The 25,854-nt window shown below is 41.3% G+C and overlaps 1 protein-coding gene and 1 long non-coding RNA gene across 2 annotated transcripts in view; one reads left to right on the top strand and one right to left on the bottom strand.

Annotated features, from left to right (window-relative positions):
- The first annotated feature begins 2,436 nt into the window (after positions 1-2,436).
- Positions 2,437-25,854, top strand: part of LOC127533520 (NACHT, LRR and PYD domains-containing protein 3-like) — a 137,625-nt gene continuing 114,207 nt past the window's right edge. Inside the window, exon 1 of the mRNA XM_051946711.1 lies at positions 2,437-2,687. The gene's annotated coding sequence lies outside the window, so the exon portion shown is untranslated. The remainder of the gene's footprint in view (positions 2,688-25,854) is intronic.
- LOC127533548 (uncharacterized) lies at positions 8,921-13,471 on the bottom strand. Its single transcript, XR_007941280.1, has 3 exons — positions 12,673-13,471; positions 10,004-10,112; positions 8,921-9,265 (listed from the first exon to the last, which is right to left on the bottom strand). It is a non-coding gene; the product is annotated as an uncharacterized LOC127533548 (long non-coding RNA).

Raw genomic sequence — 25,854 nt, 5'->3', positions numbered from 1 at the left:
ATAAAATTTTATGATTTTAATGTCATTTAAGGTCTTAATGTTCAAAAAATCACTTTAATGACTCTTAAACCATGTGAAAGCATCGTTTACTAACAGAATGAGTTCAGAGGCTATAAAGGTGCTGCAGATGACAGCACCACCAGTTATCTCTTTGCTGAAGCCATGAGTGCAGTTTTCAGGTTTCAGTACAGAATATACCATTTAAACCAATTTTAATGACAATGAGGAGCAACTGTATGATCACTATCACTTTCTGCTGAGTATATCTTTAACCTTCAGTCACATAGGAAGGTGACTCGGCACTTCACCGTGTAAAAGTCTCACAATGTGCTTATTTTAGCGATGCAGGCTGGGTCAGTATTAACTCAAACCATCAAATAAATGCTTTTTAGTATATTACATTCTTCAAAAACAGCATAAAATGTGCGATACACCCTTAATTGCAGCTAGCATGGTCACCTCGTGGTATTTCCACAGACACACTCATTAGGAACATGTGGGAACTAGCTTACCAAGAAGGCGGTTTTGGACAATTGTCTTAAGTGTTTCTTCGACGGTTCTCCAACCTCTAGAGCGGAATTTTAATCAGTTTATATAATTTACTGAATAATTTCTTAGTTTTCGTGCAAGACAAGCAGGTTTTCATTCCTTTTCCTCTCGTTTTCAACCCTCACGGGAGACACAGAGACAGTGCTCAGTCCATGAATTAACGATGTTAAGCGACGTCGAATATTTTAGCACAGTACTTCATCTTCTCACCCAAAAACAAAATCCGGTTTTCAAAATAAAACTGACAGTACGTATGAACATAAGGTGGAAAGAAATAATTATCAGAAATGAATAAAATTTATTATTTAACCGTTATTTAGGCGGGTTACATATATTTAATTGGAAATTCTTAATCAATAATTTATGGAAAAGGAGTGGGATTAAATAAATGTTTACTTCGTCTCACTCATTTTCCAATCTGTAGATCTGGTTCAGAATTTTAAAATATTTCTTTTTCTTTATGATTTTGTTTTGTATGAATTCATATATCTATATGTAGAATGTTAATTCCTTGTTTACTTGATGCTTTTCTTTACATGTTCAAAATAAATATCTTATTCCAAAATCACTTCCTGTGGTGTGTTGTCAGCAGTGACGTGGTGCAGTTCATGTTTCCAGCAGCAGAGGGCGACACATCAGCAACAATGAGGGTCCAGCTCCCTCACAGTTCACGTCCATGGAGGTTCCATCAGAGCTCCACTCAGAAGATCAATAAGAATTCCTCACAGCTGATCATCAGCTGATCAGATCAATGACTAACTGGTCTCATGTGACGGAGTTCAAGATGTCTGACGGCCTTCAATGATCCTGGAAACTGATCTCAGTCTCCTCTTCAGCTGATGAGTCAACAGCTGCTGAAACAAACATCCCATAATAACAGCTTCCATCCTCACATTCATGTGAGTGGAAGGGATGTGTGGATTTCTCTGGTGCTTCTTACAAAGTTGGATGTTCCTCCTGAGTTCTCCGTCACCAACATGGTTCTGGTTGGTGGACCTTCAAGCATCTCTTCAGTCAGTTGATGGATTCAGTCGGTAGAACAGGGAACACTTCACTGTGTTTGTGCAGCCTACAGAGGGGCTCAGAAAACCACAAACATGTCCACATTTCTAAAGGATGTTTTCTTAGTTCTATGTGGAGAAACTGGTTGAAACTCCAGAACCGTGTTCAGCTTGGATCCGACGATCCAACAATAGTTTAGTTTTTATGGAACAACTTGTCAAAGCTGCTCAACCAGTTAGAAAAGTTCAACACAAATGATTTCACAGTAAAAGTATTCTCCATGTTTAGTTTTGTATCATTGTGACCTGTAGCTACATGTGCTACAGAAAATATCACCAGTTTACTTCTGCTTTAATAGTTTCACTTCATGTGGCTCAAAGGTGGAACTTTGACTTCATTTCTTTTTAGATTTAAACTCACCCACAATCAGAAAAAACATTAAAAATCTACAAAAATGACCCGTCAACCCACTTTCTGTTGTTTTTTACACATTAACATTGGATTCAGTGTTCTCCTTATTATTATTATTACAGATAAAAATCTGAAATGTTGTTTTTGTACAGCCAGACTTCATCCTGATTTCAGTGGTTAAGTGCTGTTCCTGTGATGAAATGAGAACTTCCTTCATCTTGTGTGTGACGGAGAAGAATAAAGGGCTGTGGGTAAAAATCCTGACTCTGAGTTCTTCACTTCCTCATCCTCTGTCTCAGATTCCTCCACTACTTCATCAGTGTCTTTATTCAGACAAACCGTCCACTTGTGTCTTCACTCTATTGAGAATCTCCAATGTTGGACAGTAGATGAAATAATGTGAGTCTGAAGCCAGACATGATGGATAAAGTCAGAGACAAACAGACTCCTGATCAGCTCCTTCATCAACATGTGAATGTGTGCAGGATGAGTGTAGAAATAAAGGACAGAGTGAGGCTGTGGTCAGAGAGGAGGAGCTTTCTTAGTCCTCAGCTGTTTCCAGGAAGCTGCTGCAGCTTCATCATGTCTCATATTAACGTCATCTAAAGGTGCAGCAGCTGATCTTTGCTCTTTGTGTCTCAGAGTGACGGCAGCCTGCAGACACAGAGGAGGATTTTCTCTCAGACCTGGTCCAGACAGCAGAGAGCTGCAGAGGAAGAAGCTGAGTGAGTGGAACTTTGGTTCTCTTTGATTCAGACGCAAAATGATTCAACCTGAAGGAAATTCTTGTTGAGAAAACAAAAACAGTGAAGCTGAAGTTCCTCCATGAGCTCAGATCCTGCTTGGTGGTCCAGACCTCAGAGCTGTTTTCATGCTTCAGCCTCCATTTGACATCAAGTCTCATGGAAATCAGCATCAGTTTGCTGCTGCTGTGTAGAAATCAGCTGATCACAAGAGTCCGTCTAAAAGGACAGAAACAGACTGAAAACACGGATAAATAGTCAAATAGAACAGAAAGAAATCCAAGAGAACAGCTTTTATTACTGTCAGTAGAAATATTGTCAGAAGAATCCTCACACAAGTTTGAGTTTTGTTAAAAACTTGAAGAATGAAATGTCTGTGGAGTCCATCAGAGACATTTATTGCAGTCATGAGCTGTTTAGTATCAGTCAGTGTTTGGTCTGGACTCTGAACAGGCTCAGTATAAAACCATTAAACCTGATATGAGGCTCTGATTCTTTAGCAGACAGAAAATCATTAACCTGAAGGACATTCTTGTGCCAGAGATTGTTCACAAAACAAAATGACTGAACAACACCGATAAGAAATCAGGATGAAATATTACTGAGAATCCAAATAATTGAGCTGAAATGAGACGAGAATAAAAAAAGTCAGAAGTAAAACTGGTGAAGATACTGAAGAAGTAAATGAATATTAGACATGATACTGAAGCTGCACACATTTCCAATAATATTGAACATTGATCCTGGACTCTGGTCTGACTCTGATCCTGGACTCTGGTCTGACTCTGATCCTGGACTTGTTCTGTGAAGGATCAGAGTTCGTGTTTCTTTGGAGCCTCTGTTGGTCAAAGTGTAATAATGTGGGATCATCTTTGTGTTGTGGTCCAGTGACTGCAGAGTGACTTCCATGAGTAATATTTAACAGACAGCAGTGAGCGCCCCCTGCTGGTTCCCCTCAGTGTTGCTGTCAGTGATCCTGTAGGATTAACTGCAGTCCTGCTGCTACACCTGCAGTTCAGCTTTTATTCCCACTTCAGTGTCAGCAGCATTGATCACATTTTAATGAGCTTCCTCCTCATTAAAGACATTAAACTCTATTTAATATTCCACCTCTACAGAGGGACTGTGCTGGACTTTGTTCATAGACTTGTCAATGAGCCTCTCACTAAGTGCTTACAGTGTGAAGTAACAGCAGGAGTTCAAACCCTGGAAGTCATTTCTATGTTGTTGGAATCAAACAATTCACTTCCAGGGTTCAGCTTTGGCCTCTTCTCTGCTGAAAACATGGAGCTCTTCTATTTCCAGTGTCAGTGTCTCAGTGCTTTGTTCTTCATTTGCTGGTAGTGTTTTATTTCCAGCACCATGGTGCAGCGTCTGCATCAGTGAGGGTCTCAGAATGTGTGCTATCAGGATGAACAGATCAGAGGATGCAGAGTCAAAGGTGCAGTCAGTGATTGTGATCAACACAGTTTGTGTCAGATTCAGTGAATATCTCCTCACAGTCTGCTGGCTGTCTGTTCTATGTTCAAACACAGTCCTGTTCTGGAAATGGAGCTAACAACGAGGCTCAGAGCGACAACACAGCACCATTCCAGAGAGGCCTGTGCACAGGAGAGCTGGTGCACGTGAAAGCTAGTGCACGTGAAAGCTAGTGCACACTCATTCTGGTACACAGGGAGATGGGGTCAGTAGGAGCCAGAAGGAAAATAAATTTGGAACATGCTAACTCGCTAAAAGTGCTGCCTCCCTAAATATGCCACATAGCTACAAATGTGAACTATCTACACTACCAGTCAAAAGTTTGGGGTCACTCAGACAATTTGTGTCATGGCCCCTCCCTCCCCTGTGCAGTGCTCTGGCTAAGCTGTGGCTGATTGAGAGCGGCTGCAGAGGAGCACAGCTGCTCCTAATCACCAATCAGCAGCATATAAAGCCTGGCTCTGCCAAACACTGGGTGCTGGGTCATTGGCTGAGAAACAATGACCTGTCTGCTCCGTTCAGCTGCTGATACTGCTTGGGATTAAGTTGCCTTGTTACTTTGTCTCCTCTCTCACTCTTCACTTCCCTGTCGACCCTGTCCCAGTGTTGCCAACTCCTCAGTAAGGAAAGTACTGAGGGCGTGTCTGTCTGGGAATAACCGAAGATTGTTTCTAATACAGTAGAAAGCTTGTTTTTACCTGAGGAAACACTGGACAGTTTTGCACTGGTTGATGCTGAGATGCTTGGTAGAGTTTTCTCCCAAGTAAAACCAACAACCTGCCTTTTAGACCCAATTCCCACATCACTTTTTAAAACACTTTATGGATTCCTTGAAGTCGAGCTTTTAAATATAGTGAATTGTTCCCTTCAGACGGGCTCTTTCCCTGCTGCTCTTAAAACAGCGGTAGTGGGACCCCTTCTGAAGAAGAACAATTTGGATCCTAATGTTCTTAAAGCTGCTGTCCGGAGTTTGAATCGCAGCGTCTCCCAAAACACTGGTGGTCCCTCCCTCTGATTTCGCCCCTTTATTTGTGCACGCGCGCAGTACATGAGAGGAGTGCCCGGAGTGCTGCAGCATCTTGCTTGTTTTGCTGTTTTCCACTCTTCTACATTTAGTACATTTAGTAAATAATAAAGGAATTACGTTAGAATTCTGTATTGAGTCTAACTTGTCCTAATACCAAAATAACATGAATCTGCTAGGACGAACGAGTAAAGTTTCAATATGTGATTACACTCGTGTATCCCTCTCGATGACGTTGTTTATCAAACTTAGTGCATTTACGCATGTATATGTGTTACATTGTTTATTTATTTCTATCTAGAGTTCAGAATTGCATGACTCCTCTGACGAAGAGTATGTCCCAGACGCCCCAACATCTTCCTCCAGAGGTCGGGCATCTAAACGAAGCCGTCAGGCGGGCTATGGAGGCCGTGGTCGGGGAGCGACGCGAGCACCCCGAGCCAAAAAACGTCCTGCAGTCTCTTGGCCTGACAAGCCGTGGGATTGGTAACTTTTCTGGAAGTTGCTGAGCCCTGATGCTCTCTCCTCCACAAGCAAAACAAATGTGCGCGCGGTTGCGTAGTGCGTAGCTCGCCCACCTCTGCGTGGGCTTGCTTGCTGTGCGCGTAACCGTTGATTGACAGCATGACAAAGCTGAAGCTCGAACTTGATTGGTCGACAGCGACCGGCGCTTTTTGGAATAACATGGGGGTCTATGAGAGGAAGGCGGAGCTCAGGAATAAATTTTCATATCGCGTCATACTAACATTATATTATAGTATCGAACTAGACTAACACATTTAAGCTTTGTTAAAAAATGATACATAAATTGAAAACAAACGGAAACTCCGGACAGCAGCTTTAATAACGACAGGCCAGTGTCCAACTTACCATTTTTAAGCAAAATTTTAGAAAAACTTGTTTTTATTCAGTTGAACGATTTTTTAAATCACCATTCTATTCTTGAGAAATTTCAATCTGGATTTAGGACGAACCACAGTACAGAGATTACACTACTGAAAATTGTTAATGATTTTAGGTGCAACTTGGACTCACACAAGCTTACAGTCCTTGTGCTGCTGGATCTAAGTGCTGCTTTTGATACAGTAGATCACATGATTCTTTTAAATAGACTAAGACACCTAGTAGGCCTCTCTGGTACTGCCTTTCAATGGTTCAGTTCTTATCTCACAGATCGAAAATTCCTTGCAAGTCTGGACACATGCTCTTCAGGGATCCGTGAAATAAAATGTGGTGTTCCCCAAGGCTCAATTTTAGGCCCCATACTTTTTAACCTATATATGCTTCTGTCAGCGGGTGCTGAGGGGTATTAAAGCCTATTATTTAGAGTTTGTGTAATGAACCAGTGACCGAATAAAATTATTAGAAACTATGGCACAATAAATGAATGAGAGCAAAGAAGTGTACCGAAGGAGACAAACAATTTATAGAAATATGACGTTTTACTTAGTTTTAAATAGATTAAAAACATCCACAAATAAAAAGATTAAAATAGCTAGCTGAAACAAGCAACAAATACAATGTGGACAAAAGCTCCCTTAAAATGCCAGTGTGAATGAGTCCAAGAATCCTTGATCCAACCCTGGAGCGCAGCACACAGGGCAAAGCTTCCCCAACTGCCGCTGCGTTGATCGAGCCTCGGTCTGTACGTGGCCCTCCGCTCCCCAGAGACGTTACGCCCACAGCGCTACTTCGCCGGGCCGACTGTAGCCGAGTGCAGTCCCCTCAATCAGCGCGCGTCATGTGACCACGTCCTGGTCCTCATTCGATGTATGTCCCTCTCATTCCTGGCTCCGGATCTACCTCACCTCCAGCAGCCACCACCACAGCACTCCACACCTGCCAAACACACGGACACAGGCCAACCCAAAGTCCTAATACACGACCCCAACCCCAAAGCCCAAGGCTCTCCAGAGAGCACCACTTCAATGTCACAGGTGAAGTACTCACGGGCAAGGCAGGGTTTCCCCTGCCCCTACGTGTGATCGGTGCGAGATGCTCAATCCGGGCGGGTCGCTCCTCTCAGTCCTGGTCCTGTGACGGCCCCGGTGTTCACTCCACTCCCGCTGCTCAACTGTCTGCCCCTCTCCTTCTCGTCTCCCTACACACTCCCTTTGTTCCCCTCATTAGCCCGCCACAGCACAGGTGCGCTGATTGTTAGTTCAACAGGATTGGGCAAAAGTCAGGCATGGGTGGGCTCTCAATCAGGCACTGGTATTAGGCAAACTCAAAAAGCATGCAACGGAAAACCCAAAAAATACACACAAAAAATAAACACAGCAAACATTACTAAATACAGCCATTTCCCAGGCACTAGATTACACTTCCATTGGGAGACGTCATCAGGAGGCAAGGTGTTACGTTCCACAGCTACGCTGATGATACACAGCTGTACATCTCCATGTCTCCTGATGACACAGGGCCGATTGATGCCCTTTTTAACTGTATTTTAGACATCAAATCCTGGATGGCAGAAAACTTCCTACAGCTCAACCAGGGCAAGACTGAGGTTTTAATTATTGATCCTAAGGCTCAGGGAGAGAAACTTTTATCAAAACTCCAAACCCTGTCTTTAATTCCATCCAATCAGGTGAAGAATCTGGGCGTCATTTTTGACTCTGAGCTCAACTTTATTCCACATATTAAAAACGTAACGAAAACAGGGTTTTATCATTTAAAGAACATCGCCAGAGTCCGCCCCTCTAACATGTGCTGTCCCTCTGATGTACTCATTCCTGATCCTATCCATCCTGGTGTCTCCCAGAGAGAACCTCAGCATCTTCAGTTCTGCTACCTCCAGCTCTGCCTCCTGTCTTTTCCTCAGGGACACTGTCTCCAGACCAAACAACATGGCTGGTCTCACCACAGTTTTGTAAACCTTTCCTTTCATTTTAGCTGAAACTCTTCTATCACACATCACACTTTCCTCCAGCCGTTCCAGCCTGCCTGTACACGCTTCTTCACCTCTTTTCCACACTCTCCATTGCTCTGGACTGTTGACCCTATGTACTTAAAATCCTCCACCTTCTTGATCTCTTCTCCCTGTAACCTCACTCTTCCACTTGGTCCCTCTCATTCACACACAGATACTCCGTCTTGCTGCGGCTAACCTACATAGCGGTTAAACAAACGCAATAAATTGATGATGGTATCTATATTTACCTTTATAGATGATCTTAATTACGAGACAGAGGTCAGCTGTTGTCTGAGAACATCCGTGATCACGCTACTGGTGGGACACAACTGTACCGGATTTCAGCTGAAAGCTGCTGTTCTGTGCAAACTGTCATGAGACATTTTTATTGTGATATCCCCTTCACTGCTGTTAGCTTTTGTTTTAATAAATTGTTTGAGATGAGGAAATCACTATTGCATGTTTCTACTTAAATGCCCTACTTTCATGATTTAATATCACCATAGCATTAATTTTTACAATTTCCATAAATGTCACCTGAATGTTGAGTAACTTTTTGTGAGCAGTGTATGTAGACATGTAATGTAAGTACACTTCAATAATATATCTGCCGCAGTAGTGCAGTTTATCTAGCTTGGTGTGACATATGTTGTAAGAAACAACATACTGGTATGTTGCTGATATGTTTCAGAATGAAATCTGCTTGAAAAGCACAACTGATTATCTGTCAAAATGTGTGTACGTAGAAGTGTGCACTTAACACTGAATAAAATCTCTTTAGATTATAGACAAAACACGCATCTTTCATCACAAATATATTTGTATTCACCCAAAGTGCAAGAGTAAAATACCAGTGTACTTAAATAGCTAAGGAGGAAAAGAATTTATAAAAAATATGATTACTTTTTCTAAAAAAGGTAGGAATAGTGGACAATGCAGTTTATTTCTGTGACAGTCGCTCCAGCACCGACACCATGCGTCCCATCAGTCCAGCCAAGGGGTTTGAATTTTCATCCGTCCTCTGGATGTTCTGGAGCAGGGCAGTGGTCAGGTCTCAGTGTCTTCAGATCTGTTCCAAGAACCGTTCCTCTGACGTCTCCAGATACTGCAGCAGATCCACAGTAGCATCCTGGTTCCTTTATCCTGCATAAAAGCACCCAAGCAGCATTAGTTGTCAGTAATTATTTTCTATATTCATGAACACAGTTAACTTATTACCTCCGTCAGGAGGTTATGTAATCATCGGAGTTTGTTTGTCTGTTTGTCTGTTAACAGCATAACTCAAAAAGTTATGGACGGATTTTGGCGGCCATCTCTCAATTGTACAGAGTACTTCAAAAAAATCCTGGATCCAGACGGTGATCCAGGTCACCTCCAAAATTTAATTGATTGTTACTTTTGCTCTTCCGGACATTCTGTAAAAATTTGGTGAAAATCTGTCCATAACTTTTTGAGTTATGCTGTTAACAGACAGACAGACAGATGGCCTGGCGGAAGTCTGCGCTCTCTGCATGCTTTTCTAGTTATTTCTGTTGTAGAAGTGTGTATGTGTGTGTGCGTGGCTGTATGACTGTCTGCGTGTGTATGTGTGTGTGTTGATAGGGAGTATTATCGGAGTTGAGTTGGGAGGGATGTGGGGCATTGTCTTTTTATTGTTTGTTTTTAACTTGTTAAGCACTTAGTGCTACTTTATGTAAGAAAAGTGATATAGAAATAAACTTTGATTGATTGATTGATTAAAATAAATGTTGTATGTTGTGATTTTAGGATGGGCCAAAAGATAACATATTGATCATGTTGATGTCTGCATAGTCTAAACAAATCTTACTTAATTTTTTTATTGTAAATGTATGGTGTTTATTAATTAAATCAAAATCTTACTTGATTTGGTCTGTAGCGAGGAGGACAGCATGAAGGAGCTGCAGGACGGAACCAGTAAGCTGCAGAGTAGTGATCCTGATAACTGGACCTCATCATCCTAGGCCGACAACTAAATAAAATGAACAAGAAATGTTGTTGATAGCATCTGTAATTTAAAACCATTTTCTCCATTAATTATTAATTTGTCCGTAGGATGTTAGAAAATGTTACAAAAAATGCCTGTAATAATTTCCAGCAGTGCTAAATGCCTTGATATATTTGAGTAACAACTAAAAACCATCAAAGAAATCTGTGTATAAGTAATGAATGCATTGAATTTCCACATCTGCAAAGCTGGAAAATCACAGAACAATCAGCATTTTACCTTGAAATTATAAAAATAGCTGCACATTACCAGTATTCCTCACTTCATTGTGTTAATTTGATCTTTTGAATAAGTTTTAGACTCGTATTAATAATGTTAAACAGTTTATTGGTTCTTCAAGGGAAATTTCAATGATTATCATATTCATGTTCAGCAATATGATTAATGGGCCATTGTGTAACAACATGGGAGGTTCTGAATACAGGTCTGGTAATGAAATATTGCTGCTGCTTTTCTCAGGTTTTATAAGACGGTTTTCATAGCTTGCTAGCTTAGCAGTGGCTAACTGGTTAGCAAATAGTCGACCTCTGATCCTGTGTCCGGACCACGTTAGCTGGCGTAGCGTTCATAATATTGATGCGGATCTGTTGTAGCTGGCGTATTCATAGTCGGCTAACAGCTAGTGATGGTCCTCTGATACCCAAGGCTTCAACACATGCGCGATAGCTCATGAAGCAATCGTATCGAGCCACTGTGCCGATGCTTGATTTGGTCATGTGACTCGTGACGTTTGAATCACTTCAGTGACGTTTGAAGCACTCAACTGCTTCGAATCACCTGATTGGTTCGGTTTGTTTTGTGAATCACTCGGCGGGATTGAGTGTGTTCCGGGATAGGAGATCCCAGAGTGTCGTTTATTTGACTGATTTTCCGCAGAGTAGGTTGGTTTTGTTGCTGCCGTTCGTTGCTTTGACAGTTAGTAGTGTATAGCTAGATAGCTAGCTAGCTGGCTAGTTAGATAGATAGATAGATAGATAGATAGATAGATAGATCTGCAGCAGGAGCCAATCAGGAAAAGGTCCTGTGTATGGCATAATTTCCATTTGCTGCCTGATATCAAGGTAACTATGACTGTTAAAAAAACGAAAAGAGTGGAAAGAAGATCTAAAGATGGACATAGCATCAGAGGACTGGGAACTGATTTGCACCAAAGCCCACACTCAATCAATCAATACCTGATTTAAATTGCTATAATACAAATGGTTGTTGAGAACATATACTACACCATTTAAATTAAATTAATTTAACAGCAACATCCCAGATTTATGTGTTAAATGTAATGAGGCAAACGGAACTTTATACCATTGTATGTGGGATTGCCCAAAGGTTAAAAAAATTCCGGGGGAAGATTTAACAAACAATAGAAAATATTATTTCTAAAAATATTACAATGAACCCTGCTCACTTTATTTTGGGACTTTATCCAAGGTGACATAAGTACACCAAGAGTGAGCGTATAATAATAGATTCAAGCCTCCTGCATTAAAAACATTACATTACAACATTTTTTTGGAAAAAACTTGCATACCAAGATTAGTAGACTGGGTGAGGCAGATGTTAATAACCTTTCCTCTAGAAAGAGTGACACATGTACGAAAACGGAGACAGGATTTGTTTGAGAAAGCGTGGGGACCCTTTATTGCTTTTTTGAAATCCATGAATTTAACAGATGAAAGTGATGAGGTGGAATGAACAGTTGTGATGTAAACCTCGTGGAACTGCCAGAATGAGAGGAATGACAGGATTACCTGCTGTTCTGTATAAACTACTGTATTTATGTATTTGCATGTATGAGAACATGTTTATTTCATTTTTTCCCCCCATCTTTTTCTCTTCATTTCCTTATTTTATGAGGATCTGTTTAATGTGCAAGTACCACATTATGGTTAAAAATATTTGCATAACTGAGTAAGTCTTGTAAGGTATACTGCAATGCATATATGTACCTGCATACAAAAACTGTTAATACATTGTTTAAAAAAATCATATCCTGTTACACAAGCACACCCTCTTTACCAGTTAACCCAAGACATACTTTGCCAAAATCCATAATATAATCTGTATTTGCACCAGCCTCATGTGAAAATTGCATCAGTCTGTACTTATAGAGCACATCTCATGAATGTAGCAGCACCGTTTAAATGTTTCATAACACAGAATATCAGTGAAGAGTATATAGGGTTACAGACAGACATGGCAGGTAAGAAACAGGCTCTTCAGTAGTTATTGTCATTATTATTGCTGGTAATATTATTATTATTGTAGCCACTAGAACAGATACAATCATCTAATGTAGTGAAACAGGAACGTGCATGGCGAATCAAATCCAAAACAATCCATGAACCAATCAGAAACATGAATCAATTGCACTTCATTTTATTGACCACTAGATGTCCTACTCGAGCACTGAGTGTCAGTGAAGCCTCGAGTAATGAAGCAGGTATTGGATAAAGTGTTGAAGCTTCATCAAAGCCTCGATCTCCCATCACTACTAACAGCAGGGTGTTTAAGAAATAAAACTTACCTATCAGGATCGGTACTGCGGCCTGCATCAACTCCTGCTCAGCTGTTGCGTTCAGGGACCCGGTTGGAATCATGGAATGCTCAGCTGTTGCGTTCAGGGACCCGGTTGGAATCACGGAATGCTCAGCTGTTGCATTCAGGGACCCGGTTGGAATCATGGAATGCTCAGCTGTTGCGTTCAGAGACCCGGTTGGAATCATGGAATGCTCAGCTGTTGCGTTCAGGGACCCGGTTGGAATCATGGAATGCTCAGCTGTTGCGTTCAGGGACCCGGTTGGAATCACGGAATGCAGCCGGAAAAAACTGGGGCTCTTTTTGGCCAAAAACTGCTGCATCCCGGCTGCCTTTTCTGGTTCTTGTCGTCATTTCTGAACTTTTTAGTTGTTGAGGAGTTAGTCAGGCTCCGTTCGTACAGCTGTAGCCGTCTCCCACTGGATTGTTTCGAACACTGGTGTGGTCCAAGAGGCTCCCTCTAACTTCCACTGAATTTCATATGAAGACCACAGTTCCAGGAAGCTTTGGGTCTCCTCCTCAGACCGTTGCTGCTTGGATTTTGCTTCTATATTTACCGGTTTTTAAAACACAAACATTGAACATTACTGCTGCTCGCTCGGCTGTTTAAAAACGGCGCTTCTGTGTTTCCGCTGTTGACGGTCGGACTGTAACCCCAGCCCCTGACGTACTGGGCTCTCACCTCGGGCCACCTCTGGCCCAGCAACGAGTTGGGGCCGGTGCGAGTCCCAGTTTTTGGAGCCCGGAGGCGGCCCACCGCCTGTCGAAAAACAAAAAACCGGAGCCGAATCGGCCACCGACTCCAACCTCGAACCGGAACTGTCTCGGTCGAAAAGGGGAGACTCTTCTTCGTCTTCTTCTTTTCCGCCAGTATGGCTCACTGCTGCCTCCCCTGGCTGACTAAAATGAAAAGGCCAACTACACGACACGCTCATGTGAGGCGGACTGGTACGCACGGTGCAGAAACGTTCTATTGTGTATGGCGACCGCACGCGTGTGTGAACGCGTAATAGTATTTGTCAAACAGTGACAGACAGGCGTGTACGCGCTGCTTCATACGCACGCAGCTTCTTGTTACGCGTGAAATACAATCTGCACACGACAACGCACGCACGCACGCACGCGTAAGAAAATAATCATGCGTGTACAGACACGTTGCTGCGAGTTGCTTTGATTTTTTTGACACGATTCTGACGCCATAGTGTGTGTGTTGGGGTTGGAGATGGGGCGGGGGGAGGGGACTGTTTTTAACATGTATAGCACTTTGTGCTGCATTTTAAATTGTATGAAAAAGTGCTCTATAAATAAAGTTTGATTTGATTTGATTTGATTGCCTGTAATTTGAATTGGTAAATTTTAAAGTGTTTACTCCAATGCATCATTTGTGACGTTTTACAGCAAATTTTGAAGAAAAAAAAATTTTGTTATTAAAAAGCCAGAAAGCCCACTTTGTCAGTAAACTATAGTTTCTTCTATAGAGGCCAAATGCTGTGGTTTATTTTAGTATGACAGTGAAGAAACATTTTTCATTTACAGGTCCTTCTCAAAAAATTAGCATATTGTGATAAAGTTCAGTATTTTCTGTAATGTACTGATAAACATTAGACTTTCATATATGTTAGATTCATTACACACAACTGAAGTAGTTCAAGCCTTTTATTGTTTTAATATTGATGATATTGGCCAAAAAGTAAAGAAAAACCAAAAATCCCTATCTCAAAACATTAGCATATTATGAAAAGGTTCTCTAAACGAGCTATTAACCTAATCATCTGAATCAACGAGTTAACTCTAAACACCTGCAAAAGATTCCTGAGGCCTTTAAAAACTCCCAGCCTGGTTCATTACTCAAAACCGCAATCATGGGTAAGACTGCCGACCTGACTGCTGTCCAGAAGGCCATCATTGACACCCTCAAGCAAGAGAGTAAGACACAGAAAGAAATTTCTGAGCGAATAGGCTGTTCCCAGAGTGCTGTATCAAGGCACCTCAGTGGGAAGTCTGTGGGAAGGAAAAAGTGTGGCAGAAAACGCTGCACAACTACAAGAGGTGACCGGACCCTGAGGAAGATTGTGGAGAAGGGCCAATTCCAGACCTTGGGGGACCTGCGGAAGCAGTGGACTGAGTCTGGAGTAGAAACATTAAAAGCCACCGTGCACAGGCGTGTGCAGGAAATGGGCTACAGGTGCCGCATTCCCCAGGTCAAGCCACTTTTGAACCAGAAACAGCGGCAGAAGCGCCTGACCTGGGCTACAGAGAAGCAGCACTGGACTGTTGCTCAGTGGTCCAAAGTACTTTTTCCGGATGAAAGCAAATTTTGCATGTCATTCGGAAATCAAGGTGCCAGAGTCTGGAGGAAGACTGGGGAGAAGGAAATGCCAAAAAGCCTGAAGTCCAGTGTCAAGTACCCACAATCAGTGATGGTCTGGGGTGCCATGTCAGCTGCTGGTGGTGGTCCACTGTGTTTTATCAAGGGCAGGGTCAATGCAGCTGGCTATCAGGAGATTTTGGAGCACTTCATGCTTGCATCTGCTGAAAAGCTTTATGGAGATGAAGATTTCATTTTTCAGCACGACCTGGCACCTGCTCACAGTGGTGCCAAAACCACTGGTAAATGGTTTACTGACCATGGTACTGCTGTGCTCAATTGGCCTGCCGACTCTCCTGACCTGAACCCCATAGAGAATCTGTGGGATATTGTGAAGAAGAAGTTGAGTCACCAGACCCACCACTGTGGATGAGCTTAAGGCTGCTATCGAAGCATCCTGGGCCTCCATAACACCTCAGCAGTGCCACAGGCTGATTGCCTCCATGCCACGCCGCATTGAAGCAGTCATTTCTGCAAAAGGATTCCCGACCAAGTATTGAGTGCATAAGTGAACATAACTATTTGAAGGTTGACTTTTTTTGTATTAAAAACACTTTTCTTTTATTGGTCGGATGGAATATGCTAATTTTTTGAGATAGGGATTTTTGTTTTTTCTTTACTTTTGTGTGATGAATCTAACATATATGAAAGTCTAATGTTTATCAGTACATTACAGAAAATACTGCACTTTATCACAATATGCTAATTTTTTGAGAAGGACCTGTATTATTATTTCACTATTTTAGTATTTATTTTACTATCTATTTTACCATTTATTTTAGTATTTTACTATTCTTTATCTTTTAGTAGCTATTTTATTCTTCAATTTTTAGTTTTACCTGTTATTTTTAACATGTCTATATTAGATTCCAGTGTTTCCTCAGTAGGGAGCCGTCTGCATCTGGGGCTTTGGCAGGGCCTGGGCCAAATGGCCCTGGAGCTAGCTGGCCTGTTGGGCCTGACGGGGCCTGCTGCTGCCCCGGGTGCGGGCGGCTCTCAATGATGGTGTTTCCTCTTTCTGGTGCTTCTGTTCTCAGCCAATAGACAATATTATTTCTGTTACAAAAGTGTGTGTGTGTGTGTGTGTGTGTGTGTGTGTGTGTGTGTGTGTGTGTGTGTTCATAGGAAGTATGATGTGGGGCAGGATTTGGGAGGGATGTGGGGCATTGTCTTTTTATTGTTTTTTATTGTTTGTTTTTAACTTGTTAAAGCTGCTGTCCGGAGTTTGAATCGCAGCGTCTCCCAAAACACTGTTAGTCCCTCCCTCTGATTTCGCCCCTTTATTTGTGCACGCGCGCAGTACATGAGAGGAGTGCCCGGAGTGCTGCAGCATCTCGCCTGTTTTGCTGTTTTCCACTCTTCTACATTTAGTACATTTAGTAAATAATAAAGGAATTACGTTAGAATGCTGTATTGAGTCTAACTTGTCCTAATACCAAAATAACATGAATCTGCTAGGACGAAGGAGTAAAGTTTCAATATGTGATTACACTCGTGTATCCCTCTGGATGACGTTGTTTATCAAACTTAGTGCATTTACGCATGTATATGTGTTACATTGTTTATTTATTTCTATCTAGAGTTCAGAATTGCATGACTCCTCTGACGAAGAGTATGTCCCAGACGCCCCAACATCTTCCTCCAGAGGTCGGGCATCTAAACGAAGCCGTCAGGCGGGCTATGGAGGCCGTGGTCGGGGAGCGACGCGAGCACCCCGAGCCAAAAAATGTCCTGCAGTCTCTTGGCCTGACAAGCCGTGGGATTGGTAACTTTTCTGGAAGTTGCTGATCCCTGATGCTCTCTCCTCCACAAGCAAAACAAATGTGTGCGCGGTTGCGTAGCGCGTAGCTCGCCCACCTCTGCATGGGCTTGCTTGCTGTGTGCGTAACCGTTGATTGACAGCATGACAAAGCTGAAGCTCGAACTTGATTGGTCGGCAGCGACCGGCGCTTTTTGGAATAACATGGGGGTCTATGAGAGGAAGGCGGAGCTCAGGAATAAATTTTCATATCGCGTTATACTAACTTTATATTATAGTATCGAACTAGACTAACACATTTAAGCTTAGTTAAAAAATGATACATAAATTGAAAACAAACGGAAACTCCGGACAGCAGCTTTAAGCACTTTGTGTTACTTTTTGTATGAAAAGTGCTGTAGAAATAAACTTTGATTGATTGATTGGTATGTTATTTAACTGGTTTGTGTTGTTTGTTTAATGTATTGTTTTTATTGTCTGTGTACTTTGTGTATGGACCTGAGTCTGGAATAAAGATTATTATTATTATTAATATTGCTGTTAAGCTAGCTCACGTTGAGATACAACAGGAAATAATCTCTTCAAAATAAAAGCCTCAACCGGAAGTTAGCATTAATGATTGTGAATAAAGGCAATGAGCACCAAAATAGCGTACAGTAGTTATCTTTAGCAAACATAGAAATGTACTTGGGGTTATTTACACATGGCATTATTAAAATTTTGTAAGAATTGTATATTGTATTGATAAATTCATCAGTTATTTTATGCTTATTTATATTCAGCATATCAATGTTAGAATCACCACAGATGAAAATAACTTTTTTGATTGGTTTCAGAAAACATTCCTTCCTCCCAGTCCTTAAATGCTTCGATAGTTGAGCCTGGTGCTATATACAGTGCCTTGTGAAAGTATTCGGCCCCCTTGAACTTTTCAACCTTTCGCCACATTTCAGGCTTCAAACATAAAGATATAAAATTGTAATTTTTTGTCAAGAATCAACAACAAGTGGGACACAATCGTGAAGTGGAATGAAATTTATTGGATATTTTAAACTTTTTTAACAAATAAAAACCTGAAAAGTGGGGCGTGCAATATTATTCGGCCCCCTTGTATTAATACTTTGTAGCGCCACCTTTTGCTGCAATTACAGCTGCAAGTCGCTTGGGGTATGTCTCTATCAGTTTTGCACATCAAGAGACTGAAATTCTTCCCCATTCTTCCTTGCAAAACAGCTGGAGCTCAGTGAGGTTGGATGGAGAACGTTTGTGAACAGCAGTCTTCAGCTCTGCCCACAGATTCTGGATTGGATTCAGGTCTGGACTTTGACTTGGCCATTCTAACACCTGGATACGTTTATTTGTGAACCATCCCATTGTAGATTTGGCTTTATGTTTTGGATCATTGTCCTGTTGGAAGATAAATCTCCGTCCCAGTCTCAGGTCTTTTGCAGACTCCAACAGGTTTTCTTCCAGAATGCTCCTGTATTTGGCTCCATTCATCTTCCCATCAATTTTAACCATCTTCCCTGTCCCTGCTGAAGAAAAGCAGGACCAAACCATGAGGCTGCCACCACCATGTTTGACAGTGGGGATGGTGTGTTCAGGGTGATGAGCTGTGTTGCTTTTACGCCAAACATATCATTTTGCATTGTGGCCAAAAAGTTGGATTTTGGTTTCATCTGACCAGAGCACCTTCTTCCACATGTTTGGTGTGTCTCCCAGGTGGCTTGTGGCAAACTTCAAACCAGACTTTTTATGGATATCTTTGAGAAATGGCTTTCTACTTGCCACTCTTCCATAAAGGCCAGATTTGTGCAGTGTACGACTGATTGTTGTCCTATGGACAGACTCTCCCACCTCAGCTGTAGATCTCTGCAGTTCATCCAGAGTGATCATGGGCCTCTTGGCTGCATCTCTGATCAGTCTTCTCCTTGTTCGAGGGGAAAGTTTAGAGGGACGGCCGGGTCTTGGTAGATTTGCAGTGGTCTGATACTCCTTCCATTTCAATATGATTGCTTGCACAGTGCTCCTTGAGATGTTTAAAGCTTGGGAAATCTTTTTGTATTCAAATCCGGCTTTAAACTTCTCCACAACAGTATCTGGGACCTGTCTGGTATGTTCCTTGGTCTTCATGATGCTCTCTGCACTTTAAACAGAACCCTGAGACTATCACAGAGCAGGTGCATTTATACGGAGACTTGATTACACACAGGTGGATTCTATTTATCATCATCAGTCATTTAGGACAACATTGGATCATTCAGAGATCCTCACTGAACTTCTGGAGTGAGTTTGCTGCACTGAAAGTAAAGGGGCCGAATAATATTGCACACCCCACTTTTCAGGTTTTTATTTGTTAAAAAAGTTTAAAATATCCAATAAATTTCATTCCACTTCACGATTGTGTCCCAATTGTTGTTGATTCTTGACAAAAAATTAAAATCTTATATCTTTATGTTTGAAGCCTGAAATGTGGCGAAAGGTTGAAAAGTTCAAGGGGGCCGAATACTTTCACAAGGAACTGTATATGTGTATATATATATATATATATATATATATATATATATATATATATATATACACACACACGTGTACATATACAGTGCCTATCATAAGTATTCACCCCCTTTGATGTTTTACCCTTTTATTGCTTTCATGAATCAATCATGGTCAATAGAATTTATCTGTTTTAACAAAAAAATTACTGGAATAAACTCTTTAATGTCAAAGTGAAAACAGATTTCTATAAAGTAATGTTAATGAAAGAAAATTACATCAATGAAAATAATTGCATAATTATTCACCCCCTTCAAGTCAGTATTTAGTAGATGCACCTTTGGCTGCAATCACAGCAGTGAGTCTGTGTGGATAGGTCTCAGTCAGTCTTGCACATCTGCCCACTGCAATTTTACTCCATTCTTCTTTGCAAAACTGCTCAAGCTCTGTCAGGTTGCGCAGGTATCGGGCATGAACAGCCCTTTTCAAGTCCAGCCACAAATTCTCTATAGGATTGAGGTCTGGGCTTTGACTCGGCCACTCCAGAACATTTACCTGGTTCTTTTTTAACCATTCCTGTGTAGCTTTTGCAGTATGTTTTGGATCATTGTCTTGCTGGAAAATAAATCTTCTCCCAAGACGTAGTTCTCTTGCAGACTGAAAAAGATTGTCCCCCAGGATTTCAGTGTATTTTGCAGCATTCATTCTGCCCTCTATCTTTACAAGCCTTCCAGGTCCAGTTGCTGAGAAACATCCCCACAGCATGATGCTGCCACCACCATGCTTCACAGTGGGGATGGTGTGTTTTTGGTGATGTGCAGTGTTTGGTTTCCGCCAAACATGACATCTTGTCTGATGGCCAAAAAGCTCAATTTTGGTCTCATCAGACCAAAGAATCTTCTTCCACTTGACCATGGAGTCTTCCACGTGCTTTTTGGCAAACTCTAGTCCAGATCTAATATGACTTTTCTTCATCAGTGGCTTTCTCATTGCCACTCTCCCATAAAGCTTTGACCGGTGAAGAACCCGGGCAGCAGTTGCTACATGCACAGTCTCTCCCATCTCAGCAGCTGAAGCTTATAACTCCTTCAGAGTAGTTGTAGGGGTCTTGGTGGCTTCTCTCACTGGTCTCCTACTTGTAGGTCACTCAGTTTACGAGGGCGGCCTGATCTAGGCAGATTCACACAAGTGCCATATTCCTTCCATTTCTTGATAATTGATTTCACTGAACTCCGGGGGATGTTCAGTGCCTTGGAAATGTTTTTGTAACCATCCCCTGAATTGTACTTCTCAATAACCCTCTCCCTGAGTTGCTTAGAGTGTTCTTCTGTCTTCATGGTGTAATGGTAGCCAGGAATACTGATCAACCACTCTCTGGACCCTTCAGACAGGTGTTTTACAACTCAATCACTTGAAACACACCCACACCACTCAGGTGATCTTCATTTCACTAATTGTGAGACTATTGGCAACAATTTGATGGACCTCTATTGAATTAGACCATTAAATTAAAAAGGGGGTGAATAATTATGCAAACAATTATTTTCATGTTTCCACTTTGACATTAAAGAGTTATTTCCAAAAAAAAAATTGTGTTAAGAGAGCCAAATTTTATTGACCATGATTGATTTATGAAAGCAATAAAAGTGTAAACCATCAAAGGGGGTGACTACTTATGATAGGCACTGTATACATATACACGACCAGCCAAAAGTTTGGACTCGCCCCTAATTCTTCTGTGATTGGTTCATATTACCTAAATTATGAGCACATTTTAGCCATGTTTCATTTCTAATCACAGTAGAACTATAGATAAGAACACTGAAAAAAATTGAAGCATCTAGCATATAATACTGTTAATAAATTGTCTAAATCTGTGACTCATCAAAATAGCCTCCTTTAGCTTTGATAACTGCTTGACAAATTCGAGGCATTCTTGCAATCAGTGACATGAGAAAATCACTTGAAATTTCCTCCCATGCTTCTGCCAACATCTCATAAAGGTTTGCAGCACTTGTGGGTTGCTTGTTCTTGACGTTTCTGTCCAGTTCATCCCATACAAGTTCAATGGAGTTAAGGCCAGGGGATTGAGCTGGCCAAGCCATAATCCTTACCTTCCCCTCCTCTTATACCTCTGACACAGTTTGGAGGTGTGCTTTGGATCGTTGTCTTGTTGTAGTGTGAATGTCTGTCCCACTAAACGCAGCCCAGAGGGAATGGCATCCCTCTGTAAGATACTGTGGTATCCATGCTGATTTAGAATTCCTGAGACTTTGTGCAGATCACCAGTCTGACCCCCTGCAAAACAGCCCCAGACCATCACACTACCTCCACCATGCTTTACTGTGGGAACACACGCAGGAGTCAAGCATTCTCCAACCCTACGTTGAACGTACTTGCGCCGTTTTGATCCAAACATTTCAAACTTTGACTCGTCTGTAAACAGAACTGTTTTCCATTCTTCTACAGTCCAATTTCTATGTTCTTTAGCCCACTGAAGTCTCTTCTTTATGTTCTGCTTTCTTAGCAGTGGTTTTCTGGCCTTTCAGACCAGATTCCTGCAGTCTACACCGCACAGTATCCACTGACACACATAGGTGAAAGTAAGCCGGAACGCACCGGAACGCCGTGCCGGTAAGAAATATACTGGCCTCTTCTACCGGAACGCTCCGGAACGTCTCTGAAAAGCAACTTTCACTCATGCATACAATGTGAGCCCATGGGCGTAACGGACGCGGGGTACGCGTGGGACATGTCCCCCGCACTTTCCACATCTGTCCCCTCTGTCTCCCGCACTTTTTTCAGCCGATACAACAGCTAAACCCGTTATTAGCGTCTCGTAACGTGTTTTCCCGAGCCGTCTTTGAATGCACCATGAGCGCATGCTAACGCAGGTGTTCCACAGGAGACGTGCTGCTGTGCTGAGCAGTGCTGAACGTGCGTCTGGAGTAATGTTTAGCAAACCAGCCAGAGCTAGCAAGAAGCAAAAAACTTTACACAGTTTTTTCCAAACAAACCGTGTAAGTTGTGTGACCTTGTTGGATGCAAACAATGTTAGACTTGTTAGCTAAATGATGACAAGGTAAAACGTGGCAATATATCAATATGTTAAGCTAGTTAACAATAATTCAAATGTGGTTGCCTCTGTTACATTACTGCTAATTAGTCTATTCTTGGAATAAACCCAGTCCTCTTTCATTTCTGGGCAGAAGATGTGCTCACAATTGCTCTCCATGTATTTAAGTCTTTTGGTCCCAAAAGAGGAGAGTCAGGGAGGAGAAAAAAGAATAGGCTATCTATGGCATAAATTTACAACTATTTTTACTCCTTCTCTTTCAAATTCTATCTCAGAATTTTGATTTTCAGATTTTTTAATGATTATTTCCATAACAAAGAGCAGAGTCAGGAAGGAGATGGACCAGAGGCCAGCAGTAATGTTGACCATGCAGGGTCTGCAGAGGTGAAAAAAATATATAAGTGGCTGAGAAAAAAATGTGTATCTATGGGTTAAAGTGATTTTGAGGTTAAATTCTACTGCAATTTTTACTCTTCCTAATGCTATTTCAGAATTTTTCTTACCACATTTTTTATGTTTATTGCCATAACAGAAAGAGCAGAGTCAGGGAGGAGATGGATCAGAGGCCAGCAGCAGGGACAAGGATGTAGGGTCTTTACAGGTAAGGAGAGATTATAACTTCCTGAAAATAAGATATCTATTGCAGGGAGAAACCAGGCAGTACTGATCATTTCATGTTCAGTGTTTGGCACCTTTGGCTACTCGTCCAGTAGATGTTCAAGAGACATTGTTGTCAACTCAACTAGAGTTTGGCCACTAAAACTTTAGATTTTATAGTTTAAAGTTTTATACTTTATAGTTTAAAGAACTAGCCTAGTTGGTCCCCTGGTATTGTACTGTGGCTGTTAGGGATTATGTGGTTCTTTAGCCACTAAGGACAGTGCAATTAAATGTAAGAGAATGATAAATCGCTCTGAAAAATTTGTCCCCCTCACTTCTGAGATGGTGGTTACGCCCGTGTGTGAGCCCTTTCTTTTTTCAAGCAACATTTTACCGAAATAAGTGTAAAATTGATGAATACATAAAACTCATCTCCAGACTACATCTTCTGTGACGTGTTGAACAAGGTTAATGCGCCTGACGAGCACTAGGCTATCATATGTACGATACAGTACTCGCTTACCGTGATAGGTTGCAGCTTGTAGTAGGCAGTCACTCGCTGTAGTGTAACGTTAATCCAATGTCCACTGTTGGGTGTTTTTTGCAGACAACAGGGTAGTCATTTTTGCAAAATAAACAAAACATAAATCCACAAGTAATAAATTGTGAAGTTTCATGCGTCGTGAAATACTCTCCGTCTCTCTGTCATGCGAGCAGCATCACTCCTTCCGCAAACAAGCACACGTGGAAGTGAGGTAAACTCAGTGCGTTCTTTTCATTGGATGGCTGGTTGCCTAGGTGATGTAAGTACCCCTTCCCCCCCATCTCTGCCTCTGGAGACAACCAGGACAGGTCAAAAATGCAAAAAAAAATTGACAATATTTTCAAGAGGAAGAGGGATGACAGGCAGGTTGAGGAAAAGAGAGCGAAAAGTGCAGAGGAAGCACATGGAGCAGGTAGACTATGCAGTAGACCAGAGAGGGACCATGAAATCTGTCATTCTGTCAAAAAGGGCTGACAAGGTTACTAGACTAGAACACAAAAGTAGGCTGTAAGATTTTTATTTGTGTAGCCTACATTTACTGTGGGCCTAGGCTGTAAGCCAGCTGTGCAGCTGTCAGCTAACCTGCTGCAGCATGAGATAGCCTACATTTTTTTGTAACACTGAATTAACCCTTGAGTACTGTTCCAGTTCCCATCCTTTCTTTAGGGCCAGAAACAGCCACCAACAAAAACTGCTGTAAAAATATATAAGATAAATATTTTTTTTCTCTGTTTTGTGTAAATGTGTTAATTTACTGCAGTTTGATCAAACTAAACATTAATTGTATTTTTTTATTTAAATATTTTAAATGCCAATTTTATAAGTGGTGTCACTGATTTTGGGAAAAACACACAAAATGACTGATTTTCAATATAAAAAATTATTGGAGCCTGGAGGTTTTTTTACCTGTAATCACAGTGTTGGATATAACAAAGATTTGTAACAAAACTGACTTTGATGCATTGTTAGTTTTTGTGTACCATCAGATTTTATCTTTTTTTCCCTTTCATACAATTAAGGCCAAAAAAGCCACTAACAAACACTGCTGTTAAAATTTTACATAAACAATTTTTTCTGCTTTTTTTGTATAAATGTGTTAAATAGGCCAGAAGTCTAATTTTAGCAGGCTAATAATTCTGACATTGGGGTCCGATGCCTTATGTGAAGACGTGGCTGTCCAAGGGAAGGAAAGCAGTCATCTCAACTACAGACATGGCTTGGCACTATAAAGAAAAGGAAGACGACTACTACAGCCCTCTGTGGAAAATGTGGAAGTCTCTGTAATTCCATTTCCCATGTTATCATTTATGAGGCACAGTGCCGTAAATGCAACAATCTGTTATTTTGTGTGCAAATAACAGATAAAGGCCAGGGAAAACATTGGTTAGCACTATCACCTGCTGGTGTCACAGAGTAGTGCTCCTGCACTACTAATAATGTTATTATTGTTCTAATGTTATCTCCCCGACTTCCCCTAAAGAAAATAAATGTTTTGCCATATATTAAATTATGTGTCTAACATCTTACATTATGCACTCAAGGATGTGGACAGGAGTCAGAAAAGAGCAGAATTTATCAACATCTGTCTTGTATGATGCTCACATGCTTTGCGCACAAACTAAAAAAAATTTTTTTAAGTTGCACAGTTCCTGCAAGAATCTTATCTTACTTTCATCCCTGCTGAAACATTACTGCTCCTGGTTGAGTTTAGCTGAGCTCTTATTTCTGGGGCTGTCTTTTGTCTATTTTGAATACTGGTGACCCTGATGAACTTATCTTCAGCTTCAGACGTGACTCTGCTTCTACCAGAACCAAATCTGTCTTCATGTCAACCTGTTTCTCTTCGTATCTCTTTAATGTTTTTGCAGCTCCACTTTGTGAGACTTTAACTTTCTGATCAATTTGTCTTGTAGAATAGCCTTCTTTTTTCAAAACCTGAATTTCAGTCCTTTTTTCTTTGCTTAACTGAGGTTTTCTGGACATTTTTGTTCTACTTCAGATTTAGATCATTTTTAAATTAGCTAAATCAATCAATCTTTATTTATAAAGCACTTTTCATACATTAGAAATGCAGCACAAAGTGCTTTTCAGAGAATAAAACGCACAGAGAATAAAACACACACACTCACACACCCACACACGCTTACCCAACGAACCCACCCCCTTTCCCACCCCCCCATCCACCCGCCCCGATAAAATACAAACATAACAACATGGGTTGGCTGACATTCTTCTTTCCAGAAATTGTCAGTCTTTAATATCAACTCAAAAACGTAACACAAAAAATTTGTGAACAGAGTAAAGAACTGTGAATGAAGGTGTGAAAAA

This window comes from Acanthochromis polyacanthus, chromosome 4, assembly GCF_021347895.1.
Source record: "Acanthochromis polyacanthus isolate Apoly-LR-REF ecotype Palm Island chromosome 4, KAUST_Apoly_ChrSc, whole genome shotgun sequence".
Taxonomy (NCBI): Eukaryota; Metazoa; Chordata; class Actinopteri; family Pomacentridae; genus Acanthochromis; species Acanthochromis polyacanthus.
Note: the sequence above shows the minus strand (reverse complement) of the source record. Positions and strands in the feature narration are given on the sequence as shown.